We start from the raw sequence: 21,746 nt of genomic DNA on the forward strand, positions 1-21,746 counted from the left end.
ATATTTGTCTCTTAAAGTTTCCCTATCAGGACTGCGGGAGGGCTGGCTTGCTCTTTCAACATCTTAACCAGCACACTTTGGGGAAGAAGCACAGATCCTAGAGCCAGAGAGTCAACTTTTGGGTCATGAGCACTGTAAAAGAGCAGAGTCATAGTACAGCCAGGGAAAATCCAACTCTTGCTTGTGGGGAATCCCGGGAAAGGATCCATGAGGAAGGAGTCATTTGGAAAGAAAGATGGGAGGTACTAGTTAATGGTTTCACTCCAGCCCAAGGCTGAGCTTAGTTATGTCCATGCAGCCAGTGTGACTGGCCATTTCTAAAGCAATATAGCATGTGAGTTTACCACTGATTAAAGTACCTGGTCTGCTTGAGCATGTGACACCATTTCCACAGATGGGGAATTCTAGATTTCCCAATGTAGCCTGGACTGGCTCCAGCTCATAATCTTGTCTCAGCCTCATGAGCATTTTTAATTGCGGGCACATAGCATCACACCCAAGCAAAAAAAATGATCATGTAGTGCCACCTTTCCCAACTGGAACCTGTATATTAGTATTAGGCATAGGAAAGTGATGTACAGAAGTGAGATTGTCTTAGTCAGCTAGGGCAAACCAGAAACAAGTCCAAGACCAAGGTGCAACAGGAAGGGTTTCTTTTGAGGCCCTGCCACTTGGCTTTCAGACAGTTGCTATCTTGCTACCTCTGCACAAAGTCATCCTTCTGTGCCTCTGTGTCCTCATTTATTAAAATGAGCACCGAACTAGAATATGGCACACTCAAGCAGCCTTATTTTACCTTACCTCTTTAAAGTCCCTAACCTTCTTCCCCAAGTCACATTTTGAGGTGTCATGGTATAGAGCTTCAGCATAGAATTCAAGTTGGGGAAGTAGAATTCTATCCATAATATGAACTGCCCAATACATGCTTAAGAAACTGAAACTCCTGATTCTGACCACAAATCAACAGTATTACATAGCACTGCCTTCTGGAAGTTCCTCGCCAATACTTTGAATATACATACATACATGCATGCAACTTTGATGTATTGTTAAAAAAAAAAAAAAGAAAGAAGAAAGAAAAAAAGGAGAGGAAGCAAGAAGAAGGGCTAGAGTATAGAGGTAAGCATATAGTGTCATCTACCAGCTTTTACTTTCTAGAGACCCAAAAAACACAAAGAATTTTAGTGGTGCTGTCAATGCCATACAATGGTGGTTCAGTACAGTCTATAATTTTTTTTTAATAGTGGAGAACTGTGTAGTGGGGACAAGTGTAAAGAATCTTCTGAAGAAGCCAAGATGCATAATAATATCATCTATATTCTTCTGAAAATGTCTTTAATTTGCTCTTAACCTTCAATGGTAGTTTAGCAGGGTATACGATTCTAGGATGAATTATTTTCTCTCAGTACAACGAATTGTATCTTTAGGATCTAGAATCTCTTTGGTTGAAAAAAACAAGTAGTTAATTATTCTTTACTGAGTGATGCCATCATTTTCTCTAGGTCTTTTAATTAAGTCTATGACCTTAGCCTTTCAAATTTTCATCACATTAGAAATTCGCTTATTTTTGCTTGATTTCTCTACCAAGCTGAAAAATCATGTTCTTGCTAATTCTGAATATTTATGTTTATCATCATCACATCAAACATTACCTTAATGTTCTTCTATTCTTCTAGAATTCCAGTTACATGAATTTTGAACATTTTTTTTTCCTTTCAAGCCATTTAGCTTCAATTTCATTGTTTCTATATTGTCATCTCTGCATAGAGCACTGTGCAACAATTCTGAAACACTTCTAATTTACTAAATGTTTTTGTGCTGTATGCTATAACAGAATTCCAGGGGTGAGTAATTAGCAAAGATTTTAGTCCTCACAGAGTTGGATGCTGGAAAGTCCACACTCCAGGTGATCAGCATCTGAAGAAGGCCTTCTTTGTTATGAGCTCAGATGTCAGAAGACAGAGGACCTGAAGGAAGAAACCTCGACCCCTCACCTGGCAGGAGAAGTAGGCTTCATTTCTGTATATTCTTTTCATTGCAACACTGTAACCCATTCCCAAGGATGGAGCCACCATAACCTATGTGCCTTCCATCATGCTTAAACATTGTTTCAGTACATGACGTTTAGGTAATATGTCCAGATATATTAATTCTCTCACTATTTATGATAAAGCTGCTTTAATCCACCCACGATGCTTTAAGTTTCAATTGCTAAGTTCAGAATTTATGGAAATTAAGTTTAGTTCTTTTAAAAAAGCTTTTTTATTCTTGATGGTCTTTTGTTTGTTTCTTAAATTTTCCAGCTTGATAGCTCACAAATATTTTAAGGATATTCATTTTGTAGTTTTTATTAATGGATGAAACTGCCAAAATTCTAATTCTGCCCTCTAGTTTCTGCTGACCCCAACTTAGGGTAGTTTGTTTCCTTATGAACTTACAATTTATGGTGATTGTTTCTGTGAGATTCCTCTTAAAGATCAGAATCCGAAAAAAATCTGGCTGAAGGAGTATCCTCTCACATGCTTTGAAGCAGTCCGAATTAAATTCATTTTTTATAAAATATTTTTCTACCCAAGACTCAACAGACCACAGAAGTATTTGCACTAGAGTCTCACAAGGTCAAGTTTTAAATTATAAACTCTCAGAAAATTCTTGGTTTTGTTTGTTTTTCATTCCTTTGACCACTACCCAAGAAACCCACATTTCTTTCTGGACTTTATTTTGGCAGAGGATGATTTTTTTTTCCTAACCCAAATTTGTTTGAGGATGTGGATGTTTGATATCCTGGGCTTTCTCCTTTGCAGAGAACAAAGCTCCCACGATCAGTAGAGGCCCACAGGCTCTGCCTGCATTTCAGTGCTTGGTGTCACTCTGGGTGCCACATTGTGGCCTTATGAATCTCACTTTAAGATCTGATGACAAAAAAATTATAAATTTATAAAATTCCCTGTGTAAAAAAGGGGAAATCACATGAGTGTGATCACCTGTGAACAAAGTTTTTTTTAGAATGTTATGTACTGTCTAGATGAGAGGAGGAGAGAAGGTGATCTAGCAGAGGAACAGTAAATGAGTTTTAGGAGGACTCAGTGGGCTTATTGAAGATAAAAATGGCCCGGGACAAAGTCCACTGGACTGTCTGAGCAGACAATAGATTGTTAATGATTCTCTGTGGAGCCAAAATAAAGGATACTGGTGTAACACAGATCTGTCAAGAAGCGCCGGCAGGTTTCAGTGCTTTCTTCTATGGCACAACATTTGGAAAAGGGACCAGAGGTAATTGTTTTCTTTCTTGGGGTCGGGGTACAGACTTTAAGAAGACAGGATACTTCAGAGGAAGCTCTCTTGCAACAGGTAGTGCTCCCCACATTCCTTTAACGTGAAATAATCCACATTCCAGGAGGTCATAATTGGGGATGATGTTCCCCGGAACCCTTCATCTTACAGTAACAGAGAAAGCCAGTATCCAGTCTTGATTTTCTACTAGTGGAAATCTAACTTTGTATGGTGTGTGATACCCCAAAGTTGTAACTCTTCCTTTCCCTTCTTCCCTTTTGGTGGTGTGTTCACATGGTGCCTCTCACCCAACAAAAGATAAATGATGAAGCTTTTCCCCACCTCTTTCTTTTTAAAAGTTAATTTAAATTTTAATTAAAATTAATTTAAAATTTGTTTTTGACAGTATCATAGACATATTCAAGGAGGCTTGATTATGCTCACCCCACTTCTCAGTTCCTACGATAGCCCCCAACACATGCCCCTCCCACTTTCATATCCTCCTTCTTAAAAAAAAAATGTATGTGTATGCTGTTTTGTCTACATGCATCTATGTGTACCACAGGCATGTAGTGCCAATGGAAGTCAAAAAGGGGGCATTGAATCCCCTGGTTCTGAAGGTTAGAAGTTTGTGAACCAGCATGAGGGTGCTGGTGCTGGAAATTGAACACAAGTCTCCTGAAACAGCAACAAATGCTCTTAACTACAAAGCCATTTCTCCAGCCCTGCTTTTTCCCCCCAATAACCCACTGAGTCAGTCCAATTACTACTACCTCCATGAGCATGGGAATGGACCCAAACCAGGCCTAGTGGCTTTCTCTTCCTTCCTGATGCCTGCAGATCCAGGTCTAGAACTCCCAACTATGTCTCCAGCACCACATCTGCTTGTGTGCTGTCATGCTCCCCACCATGATAATGGACTAAACCTCTGAAACTGTTAGTCAGCCCCCATTACATGCTTTCTTTTATAAGAGTTGCCATGGCAATGGTATCTCTGCACAACAATAGAACACTGGCTAACACAGGTGCCAAAGTGTTAACTAGAGAGCTGTGTGTCTGTTTTGCAAGAGGTAAGGAAAATTACTCCTTTTGGCAGAAGGGAACCAGCTTCACAAACTCCTGAGCAATGCTGGCTTTTATCTAACTACCAGAAACCCTCTGTAGTCCATGTTTAGCTCACTTCTGGATATCTGGACTGCCTTTTGGAGTCTGGGGACCTGAAGTCATTTGGACCTGACAATTATTAGCTTGGGAGCTGTGTAGTGTGGTAGGTAGTTCTCAGTGCTGGCTACATTGGAGTATAAAGGCAGCTGAGGAATAGTTTGCTCACATTCCACAGTGCTATAAGATTTCAGCAGAATAATATGTTCACCTTTCAAGGGCATGGCTGGTCAGGTAATACATCTTGGTAAAGCCATAGAATGCTACTGAAGAACCAGAGAGCAACATAAAATCACTAGCTGCCTTCTCATGCCGGCTCTTTTTCATGGAGAAGTTTGACGTTTGGTCGTCCACCTCTGATAGTTTAACAGTCTACAGATAAACTGAGCATAGGCACATTAATTCTGGGGAAAGGATGCGAGAGAAGCCACACAGAGAGCTTGGAGTGTAGATGAAGTATCCCAGGGAACAGCCCTGGTGGTGGGGAGCCCACTTCTGTCTGGGCCAGGTGTCAGACATCAGATGTTTTCTTTCCATGAAAAGATGATTCCTAGGGCAAAAAGGAGGGTGCCAACAGAGGAACAGCATCCACTGGTTATTTACTCACTAACAGCTTTCCTCTATAAATGTAAACTTCTTGAGAAAGGGTAGCCTCTTGCAACAATTGCTGTGTTTGGACAGGTCTGTAGGTTATGTGAATAATAATAAACCGGAAGAATTCCAAAGGCATACATTAGGATGAGGTATTTACTCTCTCACACTTCATGCTATCTCTCCAAGTGGAATGGGGGTTCTGTAAGGACCAAAAATATCTCTTATTTCCTTGTTTAACTTTGTAACTTATGAATTATTGGATAAAGTTTCTTTGTAAGATCTTGCAAATCGTATCCTCTAAGTTACAGCCTATGGGTTCCACTCTTTACTTTCCCCTAGCTTTTATGACTCTTAGAAGATGCTCCATATTACCGCTAATAGTATTATTTTGCTCTTATTCTGTACCAGGCAGAGAACATGTGCTTCCTTTGCATTAACTGTTTACTGTCCAAAAGGTACAGTCTGAAACCAAAAGGACTAACTAACGATTTAACATAGCTTTTAAGTATAGATGCCACTTACTTAGTTTTAAATTTACTATCTGAGCACATCAGCTTTGTGTGCTTAAAAAAATGTTTCTTTCTCACCTTTACTTAGTGTTTAAAAGTAAAGAGACTCTAAAGACCAGTTCCACCATGATTCTGACAACAGCTCTGGGCTGGAAAAGTACCCTCTTTAGACCTTCTTCAGAGGACTCAGCTCATAAAATTTCTCCCAAGAAGCCTTCTAGTTTCTGATCAGTTTCCCTCTCTCTGAAACAAACATTCAGGAGAGAATGCCCAGACTCTGGGGCAGGACACAGAATCTGGGTCAGCAAGGGAGGACCAGGAAGAGGAGGAAGACATGGAATGTTCCCATAATTTATATTTGCTAATATGAGCATATTAAGTTGTAAGCAGAGAGCCCTCTTAAGACACACAGTTTAAATAAAAATGTTTAAACACACTTCCCAGAAGCCTACAGAGCAAATACGAGATCCATTTAGAGCTCCTCCTCCCTTTCTCTGTCCCTGAGCTCTGTGTCTCTGGGTAAGAGGTTTCCCAGCCCTAGTGCCAACTTCTTTTGTCTTCTGCTTCTTTTTAAAGGGCCTCCAAAGTTTTCTTCCTTGTTACACAATTCAAAGTACCTACTTCCCTCTGGGTGACCAAGAGCTGCTTGGATATCTTTCATCCCAGAACTTTCTTTGTCCCCACTTACTGCTTTACTATTATAAAGACAATTCATCTTCCTGCCTTTTGTGTTCTCGGGGTTCTAGGAATCTAGGAGAGCCTTGCTTCCTGCTTCCTTCCTTGGTTTCCACTGGCTTTCTTTTCCCCAGCTTAGCTCTGTTGAAGGAACATTTGCTACAGACACCTCTGGATCCTCCAGTTCCGCCCTGCTTTCCAACCAGAACATATTCACAATCATCTTCATCCTCCAAAACTCAACCCAGAAGTCTCAAATGAGAAATTATAGGGGTTTTTTTATGAGAAGCAAGGATGAATTTTATCTTAGAAGACTCCCTATCCTGAAATGTGAAAACCCTACCCAGGTGCACATTTGGATAGCTGGAGGAATTTGCACTAAGGAAAAGCAAACAAGAGTTTGTGGAATTCCGTCGAATATTTTCACAGCGGTTCAGTCAAGCACCCTAAGCAATAACAGTCAGCCCTGTGTATACCTCCGCAATAGGGAGATCAGTTTTGAAAACAACAAGTCGTCCATTGCATGAGGTTACTGAGGATGTGAGAGAGGATGGAAAAGTGAAAAAGTGACAATGTCAGAAGTCAAATGCCTACAGTGTTTGAAGACACACATTAGCAGATTAAAAAAAAAAAAGTTATCAGTAGAAACAGTATTCAGATTTACCACAGGTGAACTAACTAGATAGAGGAGGAGTACAAACTAAAATAGCCGAACTAAGCAGGACCTGATGTACCTCAAGTGGAGAGTATGAGATTCTCAAAGCTCATGTTAAGCACCATAACAGAAAACAAAAGCAGAAACAGCAGCCGGGCTTGGAATCCTTCTTTCTAGAGCAAGAACTTGGATCATTTGCGAGGCCTCATGCAAGAGCCACTGTACCTTTGTTACTTGGTCTCGGTTTGAAAGGCTTAGAGTCAGAGACAGCTGAGTCCAGCCCAGCTGGGGTAGCTAACCCTAGAGGGCCTATGTGATGGCGACCTAAGAGAGAGAGAGAGAGATACTGATGTCACAACCCACACGAGACCATTTTAAACAGCATCCAAGGATATGGGCCTGAAACACTGTTGTGGAATGCTATCCCCCAGGCATAACTGACTGATATCAACTGTGTGTGTGTGTGTGTGTGTGTGTGTGTGTGTGTGTGTGTGTGTGTACATATATGAATGTATGGTTGTAGAGGTCAGGGCAAGATATTGGGTGTCCATGTCTATCTATCACTCCCTCAGTGCCTTAGGATGGAGTCTCTCACTGAACTGGAAGCCCAGGTTTTCATGTGGGTCCTGGGGACTCGCTCACACACAGATCTTCCTGCATGAATTGTAATTGCTCTTAGTCACTGAGTCATCTCTCCAACCTCCTATTACCATATTAATTAGAGCAACACACACACACACACACGCACAAAAACCTCACAAGATTAGACCTGTTGATGTTCAGACAGAGTGGAGTCATTAGATCCTCACCACAGACCCCAGCTCCCCCTCCCTCCCGTGTCCTCCACCTCCTGTTGCCTGTGGTTCTGCCCCAGCTGCAAATGGGCCTTAGCAGGTGCAAGTGTATAAATGGATGGTTATTGAAGGAGAATTTTGGAGAGATGAGGGTGCTTTGGGGTCATTCATGCTCCTATAAGCCCAATAAGTTCATTAGTTCATCAAGCTGAACTTGGATGTTGTGACTTTGGTCTGCCCTGGTGTTTTATGCCGAGGCAGGCAAGGGTTTCTTTACATGTCCCGGGAAACTTAACTCATTAGACACTCAGTGGTGAATTTTTTTTTTTTTTCATTTTCTTTTCTCTCAAAGGTGACTTTAAAGGGCTCCTGAGACCGTGACGTCTAGCAGAGGACACTCAAAAAGCCGTGCACTTGGGGCCTATAGACTCAAATGCCAAGGTACTGCTCCTGACTGTGCAGCTGGTGAGGGCTGCTTGAGATGGTTTTAAACCCTTTAGAACACGTTCTTCCGTAGCCTGAATGTGGGAATGCTTTCTGGCATTTCTGATGAGCACAGTAAAAAAACCAACTTGGCACCAGGATACCAATAAGGATTAGCTTAAACTGTTCTAAGAAACAAAAGGCCAAGGTCAAACTCTTCATGCCTTTGGTTGATTGTACCCAGGGTGATGCCAGCTGGAGCTTTATCCATAATCAGTTTTCTGCAGAACTGGAAAAAATCGAAGAGATTGATCGTCACTTGTTAGTAGAGGTGGCCTGATGCCCAACAGACTAATGGCTAACAGGATCATTCTAGACTTGGGCAACCATGTTTAATTGTTACCTCTGCCAGTTTCTAGTTCTGTGATTTGGGAAAATTTCTGCATCTGTTTGAAAGTCAGTTTCTTACTTATAAACATAGGTTGACATACTGCTCAATTTGGTCCGGGTATTAGGAGAAACAATACTTGGGAAATCCATGTTAGCTCTCATGCAGATAGGAGCGCACAACAGTTAAGGATGAAGGTTCTCAAGCCAGGCTGTCCTAAGCTGAATACGTATCTACCACCTGATGACTTTGGGCAAATTACTCTTTCTGTGCCCCAGGTCCTTCTGATCCATCAATCTGACATAAGTATTAATTGACCTAACATGCCCACAAGCTTAAGATGTTGTCAGTTTTTGCCTTTGGTCCTCTATTCAGACCTGCCCAGAATTTGCAGCTTGCCCTTAACATCGAAAAATGCCACAGAGTGGACACTGAAGTGTATGGTCACTGTAGCTGATGTATATATCACTTAGAAAAGAGCTTGATATGTAGTGAGTCCTAAAGTGTAAACCTCAACCATTAAGGCAGTGCCACCAAATAGAAATATAGCGCAAGTTGAATAAAAATTTAATTTTCTTCTAACCATCCGTGTTGGTGTGTGGGACTGGGAACTGAACCCAGGACACTGTGCCTGCTCTAGGCGAGCAGTCTACCACTTTAAACACCCAGCTCTAGCAACTACATTTTTTTTAAATTAAAAAAATACAGGTAAAATGATGTTGACATAAAAAATACTAACATTTCTATTCAATATAAAAAAAGAATTTGATTTTTTTTCTTCCTACTAGTACATGAAATTGTGTACATTTTGCATCCATAGCAGATCAGTAGACCTGTAGCATCTGTCACCACCAAACCAAACAGGACAGCACTGAGGAGCTGCACTCCCAAGTCCTGGTCAGAGTCATAAAGCTTCTCAGGTGTGTATTGCCAAGGGTGGGATGCTCAGCTCCCCACTGCCTTCGGCAAGAAGGGTACTAAGCCAGGGCTTTCTGTAGCCCCTGCCCTGAGCAGCCGTGCAGCGTAGCTGAGAAGCAAAGCTAAACAACCTACCTTTAGAAAGGCATCTGCTGGCTTTCTGATAAGTCTAAAACCCACAAAGCAATTAGTGTTTGAGACTGCTTTACCACCCCCGGACTTGTTACATTTTGCAATCTAAAGTTGCTTCACTAATGTTTTTCCTGTGTTAGTGGCTTCCTCCTGGGAAATATAAAAAGAGTGTTTTCTTTCTATGAATATTTGAGCGTGTGTGTAGTGGAGATTATTTCCTCCCAGCCTTCTGATTATGTAATGGTTTTCCAGAGCTCCACATTTTTCTCAATCTGGCGGCTTTTTACTAGACATATTGGGGGTGGGGATGGGTTTCAGATGCTGAGTCAGCTTCCCATCGCTGTAACAAAATACTAGAGATAATCAAACTATAAAAAGATAAGATTTAATTAATTAATTTGGACATTTGAGATGAGGTCTCACGTAGCCTGATGTGGCCTTGAATTCACCAGGAAGATAAAGATGACTTTGTACTCCTGATTCTCCTGCCAAGAGCTGAGATTATTGGCACGTGCTATCACTGCTGGCTGAAAGCCTCATTTTGGTTCACAGGTTTAGAGGCTGCAGTCCACGCTCCATTGACTGTGGTGCTCTTAGGCTTGTGGTAAAGCATTGCATGACAGCCAGTGCTCATGGTACAGCCAAGGACCTGCTTCATGGCCAAGAGCAAAGATAAAGAGGGAGCTACTAGGGTACCACAAAAATCCTCTTTAAGGAACACATATCTTGGGACTAAGAAGTCCCTCAGCCTATACCTCCTAAAAGTTTCATCACCTTCCAATAGCACTGTCCTGGGGATCAAGCCTTGGACACACACATGGACATTTCAGATTCAAACTGTAACCCTGACCACATGCAAAATAAAGTATGCTGGTACTTTGGTACTGGGGTGATATATATTTTCTTTGGCAGGGATGGGTAGTTTTCATTTATATTAATTATCTTTAAATATTCCTAATCTGAGAGCCAATCTGACGAGAGATTGAGCAGGGAAGAAGGGCTGTATTAATATATTTAAACTGTGAAAACAAAACTGAGCTTTACCAGTCAATGTAGTTCATTCATGGGCTCATACTAAGTGCTAGATGGCTACGCCCTTTGGAGTTTACAGAGATATGATTAGAAGAGTATTTTAACCTGAAAACAACAAAGTAATTTTCCTTGTAAAGGCTCTGCAAATTAAGGACAGGCTTGGAGGGTCCAACTGAAGACCTTCTGAGAGGTCATGTAGTTCTTTCATTGATTAGGGAAGTGAGACCAGAAGAGGGTGAAACACTTGAGGCTCAAAGCAGAAGAAACGGACCTGGTCATCTGGTCTCCTTGCTTTTAGTGTTTGTTATGTATATGCAATATATGCTGTGCCACAGTTACCGGGCTGGGGAGAAAGGGATGTGACCTGTTTATTCCATCAGTTGTTAGCAGACCTTAGACAGCAGAAGCTCATTTCATTCTCACTGCCCATTTACAGTCCAAGACGTATTCAAATATCTTGAGCTCAGTTAGCATTTCTAAAACTTCGGGGCCAAATGAACAAAAAAAAAAAAAAAAAAAAACAAAAACAAAAACAAAAAAAACAAAGCATGGAAAAGATGATACTTAACCATTTCCATGCAGGAGGGAGAATTTTATCGGTTGTCTAGGGCAGGTGAAGACTGGATAGAAAACACTGGGTGTCGGTTCTGAGTTTGAAAAGAGTGAATCTGCACATGGTTTGGGCACAGTCTTCGCTCCACACATCAGACTTGCTGATGAGGGTTGGGTTAAACGCTAATGAGCCTACGGGAGCCCGGCAGTGTGATAAAGGCTCTTTGCAGGTGACTGGGAAAGATTAGCAGAAGTGAGGACTCGGGTGCAGAGAAGGCTGGTTAGACACTTGTTTAATAGTTTAACTACTTCAGCTTGTCATCAGTTCCTAAACAATAAGCACACACTGACATTTCCACGCTACCATCCTCCCAGCTGCCTTTGATTTAACACGAAGCAGAGGTTGAGAACTCCACGGGTGGTTATGCTCAGCACTGCAGGTTCAGTAAAGGGTATTTAAATAGTCTGTGGTAACTGATTAAATGAACCAAGATGAAAACCTGGGTAGTAGAGACTGCCAGCATTAGGCAAAGTGCTTGTCAGTTATGTTTCTTTTCGTGTGGTTTAAGTTGTACATCACACGTATAAGAGTCCACATCTTTCTTTGAAGTGGCTCCACGCCCCCCCCCCGGGGGGGGAGTACTATCTGTTTGATGCTTGGTGTGATGAAGCAAAGACTATTGAGCTAACCATGAGGTTTTTGTTTTCTAGTTGACAAGTTTACTCATGAAAGCTAAGGCAGGGTGTTGTCTTGGGGCAAGGATCTGTGTAAGGGGTGGGTAGAACACACAGGGTCTGATGTTTACACACAGCCAGGATTACTATACACTGCTGTCAGAGTGGATCTCAGGTCTGCTGGAAATGGCTGGTTTTAGCCTCCCAACGTCAGTAGTAGATCCTAGCAAAATCAGGTACTCCAATTACTTACTCTGGGAAGCCTTCTCTCTGTGTGAAAGGACGCAGGAGTCCCATGGAGCTTTGGTGAGACGAACTTTGCAACTAGCTGGCCACTGGGACTAAAATGCGCGGGAAAGCCTGCTGAAATTAGAGGAATGAGCGGAGAGGTCTGAGATCCTCATAATGAACGCAGAGTAAATTCGGTTCCGAGGTCCGGCCTGGGGCCAGCAGAGGGAAGCTTCAGGGGATCTGAGGACTTCCAACTCAGACACTCCGCTGAGGGCGCTCCTGCTCCTATCTGGCCTGTCAGTGCAAGCTCGCGGATACTTCTCCCAACTCCTGAGAAGGGGAAAACCAAGTTTTGTGTTGCTACCTGAGGAGTGTTAGAAACAGTCGCTTTAACCAACTGGTTCAGCCCAGAAAACGTGAGTAGGTTCTGGTTTACTTTCTGTTCGATTACTGAGGAAACGGAACCAATTCGATTCTGGTTCGGAGGAGCTTGGGTCAGCGACTCTGCCTTCTGCTCCGGACTTGCTTTGCCCAAGACTTGTGGATAACTTGGGATATTGACCAGAAACGAGTACGTTTCGTCCCCTCGTCCTACCCCGGCGGTGGGGCCGGCGTACCGTTGTTCTCACTAACTTTGAGGCGCGAGACAGACCCACGTAAGAGGCTCTGTCCCACGACCTCGCAGAAAACCAAAAGTGAGCGTGGACGCGCTGGACACAGCGGGCGGGGCGTGGGCGGGCCGAGAGCACCTCCCGGCAGGTCCCGGGAGCAGCACCGGGGCCAGGTCACCTGACTCCGGGAATTTGGGGCCGCACAGGGTGGGAGTGGCTAGCACCTCCCTCCCCGAGCCCACGGGACCCAGGTCGGGGGCCGGCGGCCACGTGGTGGTGCTGCGACTGCCCCCGCCCTAACGGCGGAGCCCGGGAGCCGAGCGCCCACTGACCCGGCGTCGGGAGGAGGAGGGACCCAGCGCAGGAAGCCGAGCAGGAAGCGAGCCCGGCGGCCGCGCTTTCCTGGGGAAGCGCCGGGCGGGACAGCCAGCGGGGCCGGGAGCCGAGGCTGCCGCTTGGATGGGGTGAGTGGCGGCGCCGAGGAGGCAGGCCGGGGTGCGGGTCTGGACTTGGTCCCCTTCTTTGTGTCTGGGGCTGCTGAGAGCTCCGGGAGCGGGGCGGGAGTTAGGGTCTGGGTACACGGCTTTGGCCGCCCGCAGCCCGCGGAAGACGGTTTGCAGGGGAAGAGGGAACCGGGAGGATGGTGGGGGTCTGGCGGAAAGAGAGGACCGACCAAGTTAGGGAAGGGGGCTCGCCTCCTCCGGCGGTCTGGCGCGGGGCGTCCGCGGAGGGAGCGCGGCTGGCAATGAATGACCGGACCCGGGAGGACGGTGTGGTCGAGCCCCCGGGGCAGCCCGTCCCAGCTGCGTGCCCTGCCCGGCGTCCCGCTCCCCTATGCCTGCTCTCGGACTCGACCCGCCTCTTGGCTGAACTTGGAAAAGCCGTAGACGGAGGTGCGAGCGGGAGACGCCGGGTGGCTCTGGAGACCCACGGCCCGCTATTGTTCCTTGGAGGACTCAAGGGAGCGGGTGAGCTGGCGGGAGGACGCGGGCCAGACCATCCCGGGCCCACCACGGCCCCCTACCCCCATCCTCCGTGTCATTTCCCCCTCGCCGTAGCTCCCAGGGGGGGCGGGAAGGAGGATGCTGGAGTTGGGGCACACTCCAGGCAGACCGGCCGCTATCCTTCGCGACCCGTCTGGCAGGGCGGGCATCCTTCTTTCAAGTCATCACTGCTGGCTTGGGCCAGTTTGTGTCCGCGATTTAGGTACTGCAGTTTACAGCAGTTTTTCTGTTTGGATTTCGAACCTCGTGTTTTGGGGTGGGAGGTGGGTGGGTTAAGGCAACAGATTGGGGGGTGGGGTGGGATTAAAGCAGATGGAGCCCACTGTGACTTAAAAGAGGCGGGGGTGACCTCACAGAGGCCTGGGCTTTATATAAAGCCAGGCGTTCTTTTCCAAGAAGTCCAGTTCGGTGAAACTTTACTCGCGGATACCGAGTGTACAGATGCACCGACCTGCCGCTTCCCGTCACTCTGGGCTCACAGGTGATTTGAGTGCGATCCTTTTTAGGAAGAATAGTCGGAGCTGCCTGGGACCAGGAGACTCTGCTCATTGTCTCTGGTGTGAGATTTCAAGGCTGTAAAGGCTGGCCTACGGAGGAACTTATTTTAATGTCAGTTAGTAGGATATAGTTAGCTTTTTTAGCGCTAGCTTCTGTCTCCAATGGGTTTGAACATACTTGGAAAAAAATCCAGGGAGTTTGGACTTTGCTTTTTCCCAAGAGCGCTGGATCCTTGTTTACACGTGTGACAGCAATTGTTTTGTTTTTGACCGGTGGGTTTAATTTTATCTTTTGTTATTGATAACATACTCTCAGGGTCTTTTCTCCCTTAGGCTTATAAGGCAGCCAATTTTATCAGCAGATATCCAATTCTTGTTGAATACGGACTGGGAGAGACATCCTGTGCTGGGCTGTCAGTTTCAGCTCCATTCTCAGAGATGCTTCATTAATGAATTTATTGTTGTTTACATCCTTAGATCTGTTTTTATGACTTTAAAGGGCAGTGCAGGCGTTCATAGCACAGTTGAAAGATCTTTGTACTGTTATTGTGAAGTTAAGAATGTATGCCCCAGTCACAGGGAATTCAGTGAGAAAGTAATGTAGTGGCCGTACACATTTACTGTCCCTAGACTACCACTTCCTAAAGTATGTCAGGGGGAAGTGCAAAGGCCATCTCCCTTGTTTTTATTTGCTGTGTGTGTGTGTGTGTGTGTGTGTGTGTGTGTGTGTGTGTGTAAGAGGGGAGAGTATGTATGTATGCTTTCATGTGGGCATCACAACGTGCTTGTGGAGGTCTGAGGACAAGTTGCCAAGTCAGTTCTCTCCTATTAAGTGGGTTTGGGGAATTGAACTCAGGCGGTCTGGCTTGGTAGAAAGCTCCTTTACCTGCTGGGCAAGCCGGGCCCATTGCTTGTTTTCAATGTCACTGGCGGTCAAACTCAGGGCCTGTCAATATGCCAATGGGCTCTACCACAATGTTAGCCCCAACCTGACTGCCACCTATCTCAGTAGGTAAAGATACTGAAATTTGGGTGTAAAGACCTTGGAGTTAACAGGATGCAGTGAATTCTTGTCTTCCCTTCTCTTCCTTTCCTAACCCCCTGTCTTCCAAAATATAAACCCATGTGAAATATTTCAAAGGTAAATAAAAATTGAGCATAGTTAGGCATTCATCTTTCCATTACATTGGTTTAAGACTTGCTAATGAATCCATCCTTCAAATTCCCTCCCTCAGATAAAAGTAAATTATAACAAATACTTTGTCTTTTCTTCTCTGCTTCTAGCCTCAAGTAAGAATGAATGTCCAGTTAGTATGTACGTGGTTTCCAAACATGTTTGATCTTTCTGTGTATCTGTAAAAATGCATGAGCATTTATGTACACAGTTTTATATTGATGGCATAATTCTGTATACAAACAACTTGCTTCTTTAATGATTTTTTTTGAGGTCCATCTCGGTCTTTACTCTCATTGCTTGGCTTCTACAAGCATATGTGAACAATACAGTATGCCCATCCCCTCGTCAAGTGAAAACTGGTTTCCAGGGCTTCATGGGTAAAGGCACCCCTGTTTATTTACTTATTCTTTGTTTGTTTGTTTAGATTGTAGAGTGCTGTCCTGTAGCAGTTCACATCCCGAGACAAGTTTCTTTGTTCACAGATTCTCCCTTCAGCTAGTTTCTGAGATAGTGAGCTCTTGGAGGCTGCATCGATTCATTCATTTCTCAGTGAATATTTAGGTACTGTCTCAGCCATCTGTCAGCTGAAAAAGTGAACAGTGATCTCCTTTAAATTCAGACATTTAGATTAAGTTAGTTGGCTGGATTGTTTTGTTTGGGTTTTCTTTTCTTTTTAAAATAAGAACAGTTCTTCATGATAGCACTGAGTTTTAGGATACTTGTGTTGGTTGTCTGATGTGGGATTGCTCACTCACTGTCCTCTTGCTCATTTCATTTTTAGGCCTAAGGGTTTAATTAATACAGCCACAGAAGCAGGATGCCTGCTCTATGACAACGTGGTTGTGTTAATGGCATAACTTGTCCCTAATGGTACCCAACTCCTCAAAGAGCTAGGCATTTCAACACATTGGCTTCCATCTTACTCCTTCAGACTCTGAAGCTCATTCTGGCCTCTGAGTCATTGTCTTTGCTGTTCCTTTTCCCTGGAGCTCCTCACTCCGACACAGGCTCTGGCCATTTCCCCCGAGGTGTTTGCTCAGATGCTCCCCACCCAGTATATCTTGCGACCTCTTCCCTGCTGTTTCCTGTGTGGCCCTTGCTACTTGCCATATATGTTAATGGATGTTAGTACAGTCTTTCTAAACTAGAGTACAGGTCTATGAGGGCAAGAGTTTTGGGTTTTTTTATTGTGGTTTTCTATGAAGAACAGTGTTGGCACATAGTAGTTACTCATATTGGGTAAATATGACTGACTATAAGGTGCTTTTTTAAAAAAAATTTGAATCAGTGTCTAATTGTGCAGTCCTACTAGTCCGGACTCTTACTCCTACCTCTGCCCAAGGTATAGAATTACAGGGACATGTGAATGAACCCACCTATCAATACTATGCTTGTTTTCTTTTCCTACTTGGTATTTTTCTCCTCTGCTTTCTTCTTCTCCATATGTTGGATGTTCTGTAGTACTCCAGTGTCATTTACAGGCTCTAACAAGATAAAAAGATCTTTAAAAAATGCACTCTGTTTCACTGTGTAAGTTAGCCCACAAAATGCTTGAGGTATTTTTTATCCACTTTCTTGCCTGAATCTAAATTCAGGGAAAAGCGAGGAACATGATGCTTGCTTGCACGACCATCTCTTTTCTTGGTAGCTTTGCCTTCCCAATGCTACTAATGTGAAAGGGGCTGACCTTTCCCTTCCCACAGCATCTCTCTCCAACAGGTCTTCACAGTCAGGAACACCAGACATAATGAATTTCTAAGAACAGAAAAGCATTGCTACAGAGAAGTATGCCCATCACCTTGACACACTCTTATCTAGAACGATTGTGGTATGGGCTGTTTTTCATGGTGGTGGGAAAATGACAACCTTAATCTGAAGGTCTGAGAGCAGCCAGTGTGCAGCCAGTGTGCAGCTAGGGACCTCAAAATACTGTAAGAACAGTTGCATCAGAAGGCCCTTAACTCGCGGTACAGACAACATTCACTGCACAGCACAGGCTTTATTTTGCTGGAAGCCAACTGAATTTTCTCTACCTTGGATGATGAGCATAGGAGTTGGCAGATGCTAGATATCTCAAAGGCCTTTGTGTGTTTTAAAGGAGGGGTGCATTTAAAGTATATATAGGTAAGTGATACTGACAGGCACCCTTAAAAAATGAGCAGAATGTTGAATTACAACCATTTTTGTCCTCGAAAATAAAATGACAGTGAGCTGATCAGTATGGTATGGTTTGAGCTAGTGTTGTCTAACCACAAGCAATGGATCATTTGATCATTAGTAAGATGTTAAATGAAAAGATTTCTTCTTTTTGGTTAATCCTTGCAGGCAATTCGACAAAAGTTAGAAAAGGATTTCTCACCACATTTCCCAGTTTATAGCTCCAGCCTTCTGTGGAAAACAACAAAAACAAAACAAAACAAAAAAACCTGACTTGCTGATGGATATCATAATTTAGCCCACATTTTTTACATTTATTTTTTTAATTTATTAAAATTTATTCACTTTGTGTCCCAGCTGTAGCTCCCTTCCTTGTCCCCTCCCAATCCCAGCCTCCCTTCTTCTTTTCCTCCCATGCCCCTCCCCCAGTCCACTCTTAGGGGAGGTCCTCCTCCCCTTCCTTCTGACCCTAGCCTATCATGTCTCATCAGGACTAGCTGCATTGTCTTCCTCTGTGGCCTGGTAAGGCTGCTCCCCCCTGAGGGGGAGGTGATCAAAGAGCCAGCCACTGAGTTCATGTCAGAGACAGTCCCTGTCCCATTACTATGGAACCAACCCACTTGGAGACTGAGCTACCATGATTAGCCCACATTTTTTAAAGACATTGTTTGGGGCTGGAGAGATAACTCAGTGGTTAAGAGTGCACTCTGCTCTTCCAGAGTACCCAAGTTCAACTCCCAGCACCCAAATGGCAGCTCACAACTCTCTGTACTCAGTTCCAGAGTATCTGGAGCCATCATATAGACAATTGGCTGACCACAAATGCATGTAGAAATAAATAAATCATTTTTTTTAATGTGGTTCTGACTTAAAAGCACATTTAAAACAACATTTTCACTGAAAATGTGCCTTTTTCTTCAGCTTTAAAATTCATGGAGTCTGATAGATGTCTACCACAAGGTACATGATTAGTATTTACTAACTGCTACATGTACAAGCATGTCATTTAGCCCCTAAGTCTAGCCATCTAGGGTAGAGATGAGTTTAAATGATAACCAGAAAACTGGTAGGCTGCAGCAAAATGCAAGCTGAAGTTGAGAAGATGTGCAGGAAGTCCCCCTCCCCCATTCCTTGGAGAAGTTTGCACTTTGTGTCTCCACTGCTCCGCCAGCTGTGTGTTGGTGACTCATGTCCTCTGGCTTTACCTGTGATCTGGTCTAATCCTTTCTGTAGTAAATGGACTTGTCTTGACATATAATTCCATGTCTGTTTGCCACCTGGACATGTTTATCATGATTAGTTCAACCTGTTATTAAGCAAGCAGTCTAAATATTTATTATTTTATGTGTGTGAGTGTTTTGCCGGCATGTATGTCTGTGCATCATATGCATGCAATGTCCCTAGAGGCCAGAAGAGGGTGTTGGATTCCCTGGAACTGGAGGTACAGGCAGTTTTGACATTTTCCCTGCCCCACCCCATGGGTGCTGGGAACCCAACTCTGGACCTCCGGAAACTCAGCAGGTGCACTTAACCACTGGGCCATCTTCCTAGCCCAGTTTCTTTTTTCTTAAATTTGTATTTGTAAATACCAATGGTCATAATCATGTAAGTCCATAGAAGCAGTGTGCGTACTACATCAGTTTTCTTTACTGTCAAAGCCCAATGAAAGAACACTCACACTTCAGGATTGTATCTTGTTATAAATGAGAACAAAATCATCCCCTCAGCCTTGAATTTGCAACTCTCTTGCCACAGCCTTGGAATGTTGAGATTGTACAACATTGTACAGCCCTGGTTTTTTGTTTTGTTTTGTTTTGTTTTTGTTTTTTTCTTTATGATTTCTAGATGAATTCACTTTGCTTAATCAAGAATTTTTGCTTTATTTTTAAAGCTCTATCTTCCCCCTCCCCCTTTTTTAAACTTCCACTGCATCTTTCCAGTTGCTGTTGCTGGCTCAAGTACTAGAACTTAGCCAGGAAAAAAAAGCTCTGGCAGAGCTGGCTGGAAAAGTGAAAGGATCAAGAAAAGTTCCTTTTACACTTGGGCAGCAAGGCCCTCTTTTCCTCCAAAAGGAATCCATTCTTCAAAGAAGACCTTGTTGCAGTAATCCTGGAATATTTTGGCACTGTCGAAGGGCACATCAGATTCACATCAGATGCGGGGCTTGGACCATTTTTCCGTGGAGGAAATTGGCTGATTTCCAATGATGCTATATGCTCAACAATGTTTTCTAAATCAGTTTTAAGAGGTTTGTGGGACTTTTGTACTCTAAAGCAACTTCTGAACCTCCTTGGAATACCCAGGTCTTTGAGAAGCCAAAAATCTATGGAACAGACCTGGAAACCCTTATTGCATGTATGCTGCTTCTCAAGGGAGTCTGTTCGCTTTCATGTGCCTCCACCCCTCAGGAAGGGTTGATAGCATGTCGTGTATGCCAAGAAGAACTAATTGCGGGCTTTATAACCACACTTGGGGAACGCAGTCACTGGTTACCACACTAGCCAGTCCATGCATGATCAACCATGTTTTAGAACTAGTTCCACTGCCTGTAGTGCGATACTATTTAGAAGAAATAGAATGTGGCTCTGGGGTCCGGTGAGATGGCTCAGTGAGTAGAGGCCCTTGCTGCCAAGCCTGAGGATCTGCTGAAAGGAGAAAAAAAAGACCCAAGTCATCTTCTGGCCTGCACATGCACACTATGACGTGTCCCTCCCTCTCCCGCCAGAAAGTTTTTTAAAAATCATTCCAAAGAAGCAAAGTGCTTGTTCTGTGGTCTGACTCTTTCCTTAAGGCCTGAAGATCTCTAAAAATTGAGCTTCAGTTCCTTATCTGAGGGTAACAACCCTTGGTCTGGAATTGGGCCTGTGTTGTCACTTGTTCACCACTAGGCAGCAGCCCCTTGTTTTCCCTCTGAGGGGGCAAGGTGGACAGGCCTTGCCTGACAACACTTAGCAGGAACACCCCAACCTGGTTTCTTCCTCCCTCTTTCCCTCTTCTCCCCCTTCCTCCCCTCCTCCAGCTAGTCCTGGCCTCCTTGACAAAGGGGGCTGTCTCAGAAAATCCTGTGGAATACAGAAAACCCCGTCAAATGCATATCTTCTCACTGGCAAGCCAGCTCTCAGGGGGCTGCTCTTGCAGAGGAAAACCTCTTCCGGTGAGACCTCCACACCCAGGCGGAAGACACTGCCCTTGTGAGCCTCACTCTATAGAGGTGTGCCACGGTGACATCTCAAACCACCACTTTCCAGAAATGTACCACAGCAGAGCCTGGCCCATATGTAACGTTATTCTCTTTCAGCACAACAGGTAGTTGAGCTGAACACCTGCTCCGTGGCAGACACCTTGCTGCTGGGCTGTCAGGGAACAAGGTCAAGGCTGGTCTTATTCTGACCTAGGAGTGTGGTGGGATTTCTCAGAAGTGGCAAAGATTGACAGGAAAGTTGAATGTTTCAAGGTCCCTGAGTGACAAGCCCTGCCCTCATGGACTCAGTATTTCAGGGTTCGACATGTTTGTAGTCTGATACTATCTCTGGTAGCTTGTTGGTGTCTGGGCTGAGGTGGTGGGGAGAACTCATTTTGTGGAGGATGCTGAGACCCAGGGAAATGAAAATAACTACCTGGGCAGTATGTGGCGGAACTAGACATGACTGTAGGTCTGACTGCTCACAGCAGTGGGCTCCTAAACATACATTGTGTGTTTGTGTGTGTCTATCTGTCTGTCTGTCTCCTAACCACAGATTGTGACTTGGGAGACCTGTGTAAAGATAATTAGTATTGTGACAAACACAGACTTGTTTAAACCTGGACAAGCCACTTTAAAGAATACATGAACACTGAGAGTCTCAGGTGAGGCAAATATTGGTCACGAAGGATGGAAATGACGTGGAACCCAAGCACTTAGCAGCCTGATGGCTGAGAGGGAAGAACATAAAACGCTCACACACTGTCAGGGAATTAACAGCTTCTGTTTAGAGGCTCAATTTGACAGGAATGTTCCAAGTGATCTGAACATCTCCTCCCATGAAAGTTGACACAGTGATGATTGAACACTTCTCAAAAAAAAAAAAAAAAAAAAAAAGAAAAAGAAAAGAAAACCGAAGGTGTGCTGCTGTGGTGCTGAGAGAGGCAGACAAGGCATGGTAACCCCCTCCGAGCCACCAGTGGACAGCCACAAGGAAATTAAAATGTGGCTCTTCCACTGGCAGGCCAGGGCCCCAGGAGGGGCTCAATGAACCTCATAAGCCTTGTCTGCTGGAAGGTTATAACACTGGACACAGGGCTGAGCAGC

General features: G+C 44.3%; 1 protein-coding gene across 3 annotated transcripts in view; it reads left to right on the forward strand.

Annotated features, from left to right (window-relative positions):
- Positions 1-12,296: 12,296 nt before the first annotated feature.
- Positions 12,297-21,746, forward strand: part of Rai14 (retinoic acid induced 14) — a 148,703-nt gene continuing 139,253 nt past the window's right edge. Inside the window, exon 1 of one of the 3 annotated variants that reach the window (XM_021656353.2) lies at positions 12,297-12,428. The gene's annotated coding sequence lies outside the window, so the exon portion shown is untranslated. Of the gene's footprint in view, positions 12,429-12,859; positions 13,088-21,746 lie in introns of those variants that run through there. The other 2 variants (XM_021656352.2, XM_021656355.2) reach the window with 2 other exon arrangements.

Source organism: Meriones unguiculatus, chromosome 3, assembly GCF_030254825.1.
Source record: "Meriones unguiculatus strain TT.TT164.6M chromosome 3, Bangor_MerUng_6.1, whole genome shotgun sequence".
NCBI lineage: Eukaryota > Metazoa > Chordata > Mammalia > Rodentia > Muridae > Meriones > Meriones unguiculatus.